Source organism: Propithecus coquereli, unplaced genomic scaffold (assembly GCF_000956105.1).
Source record: "Propithecus coquereli isolate 6110/MARCELLA unplaced genomic scaffold, Pcoq_1.0 Scaffold12, whole genome shotgun sequence".
Taxonomy (NCBI): domain Eukaryota; kingdom Metazoa; phylum Chordata; class Mammalia; order Primates; family Indriidae; genus Propithecus; species Propithecus coquereli.
Genome location: NW_012136080.1, coordinates 4,669,018 through 4,671,456, shown reverse-complemented (window position 1 = coordinate 4,671,456; position 2,439 = coordinate 4,669,018). Strand labels below are relative to the sequence as shown.

The 2,439-nt window shown below is 37.4% G+C and overlaps 1 pseudogene; it reads right to left on the bottom strand.

Annotated features, from left to right (window-relative positions):
- LOC105825428 overlaps positions 1 to 2,439 on the bottom strand; it is a 154,793-nt pseudogene that overhangs the window by 1,022 nt on the left and 151,332 nt on the right.

Below are 2,439 nucleotides of genomic sequence, written 5' to 3'. Positions count from 1 at the left end.
TATTCATCTATCGAACAACTTGTTGGTTTTTACTGACGTGACTGGATTAATGCACGCATTCGGGGTACCAAGTCCACTCAACCCCATTAGATGAAAACCCTGCCTTTTATTTCTTTGATGTCTCTGCAGATGAGGTCGGGCAGGGTTGTGTTCGCAGATAGGATGGTTATAATCAAGGAAATCAACTCACTGATTTTCTCTGAGACTTTGTTGGGAAGCCCTGGAAATACCCAGTATTATTATAGATTTTAGAGTTTACTGAGAAATATGCTCTAAGAGAATATTCAACTTTGAAATTTTGAGAAAGGGAAGTGGCACTCATATGGACATGAAGATGAAAACATTTATTAAATTTAAATGTTAAGTATAAAGTAAAATGAACATTAGCCTCTTCATTTGTGTTATTGGCAACATCTTGAACAAGTTTAGCTCCAATATTTTTATATTTATCCTTTAAGTCAATTGATTTTGCAACAGTCACACCATCTTTTGTTACTTTGGGACTTCCCCAACTCTGCTCAATAATCACTGTTCTTCCCTTGGGCCCCATTGTAACAGCTACAGCATCGGCTAAAAGGTCACACCTTGAAGCATTAAGACTCGGGTATCTGCACCAAATTTTACATCTTTGGCATAAGCCCGAGTGAGATGAGGAGCCAGTGACCTGGACACCGGTCTTATCTGGAGAAGGACTGTGGGTAATCGAAGCATTTCTCCGGGGCGGCGACAGAGCGTGTGCGCGTCGCGGCAGGTCGTCGGCGGCGAGTGAGGGCTGGAGTTTCTAAGTGACATTCTTTTCCTCTCCCCACCATGAGAAAATAAACATATGTTTGAATTTAATTGCTAAGCTCTGCCTACTTGTTTATTTTAAAATGAATGCAATGTAATATGCTTTCTTTGTGAAGACATTTTTTTTGAACCTCCTCACCTCCCATTCTGTTTTGGAACAACTATTTTCTGGTCCTGTTGGGCAGCTCTCCTCCTGGGATGTGTGTTCATTGAGTTGTTGCTTTAGAAATAATATTTCTGAGATTCTATATGTCTTCTTGTTTCCTGTGTTTCTGTTAATAGCCTCAAGTTACTTTTTTATAAAGGATTAGTGGAGATAATATTTTTGTCACAAATGTATTTATTTTGGTTTGCTTGTTATTATTTTGGCATGAATAGAATTTTAGGTTTAAGATAATTTCTACTTATAACTTTAAAGGACTACTCCATTATCTTCTAGCAGCTAATGTTGCCGATGAGAAGTCTGATGTCTTTGTGATTCTCCTTCCTTTGTAGGTAACCTGTCCTTTTTTGGTGACCATTTTTGGATCTTCGTAGTCTCCTCAGTGATCTGAAATCTCATTTAGTTATCACTAGGGATGGGTCTTCTTAAGGTCATCCTGTTAGGCACTTGTGGTTGCCTTCAATCTCATGGCTTCTGTCTTTTTCTCGGCTCTAGAAATGTGCCTCCAATTGTTCTCTTCCCTTCCTTTCCCTAGTTTCTCCTTGTCTCATTCAGGGACCTCCTCAATTGATTCTCTGTGTATTTTCCATTTCTTTGTATTTTTCTCAGTGTTTTGGGAGATTTACTCTTTTTTTCCCCATACCTTGTATCAAGTTTGTTATGGCAATTTCATGTTTAATTGCCAAAATCTCTTGTCTCTGATTCCTCCTTTTTATGACAATCAATTCTTGTTTTACAAATGTAGCTTTTCCACACCCTATGGCAAGGGAGCTGGGCTTTCATACTCCTGAAACTCTCAGTCATCAGAATGCACAAAAGTGCATTTCAATAGCTTGAGGGTATTTCTACAAAAAAGATATGGAGAGATCTGTGGGAACATGGATGGAGCTCTGAAATTATACATTACTAAAACAATTTTGACTGTGGCGTGACATTCTTTTATTCAACCCTATGAAAATGATTAAAATGAGCTCATTTTAAATTTGTTAAAATCCTACCTGAACATTTCTTGGGACTTATCATGTCTTTATAGGCATTCTCTGGGTCTCACTTATTGACAAGATGGGATTAAACCAGATGGGGCAGCAAAAAGGATCAAAGTTAATTGGATCTATTCAAAATGAGGGAATATTAAGAGTTGCCATTACATATAAACTAAAGAGCCTATGCAGAGAGGGAGAGTTATGGTGGGAGGTGTGGATTTTATGAGAAGTCTGTAGAATGTGGTCAGATGTTAGATGGTTTTTGGCAAAGAATGCGGAGAGGCTCCAATTTAAGGTATGTATTTTCCCTTATTCATGATCTTCATTGCTGAAGTGATTACAAACAAATAAATATTTACTGCGAGTAAAGAATAAAGGACTGAGAAATCATTTCTAATGCCAAAGATAACAGTGCTGATATAATACTTCTCTCCTAAGAACTTGAGATAGTTGAGAATACAGAAGAACTCAATTTTATGTAATATATTACAGTTATTTTTAAAT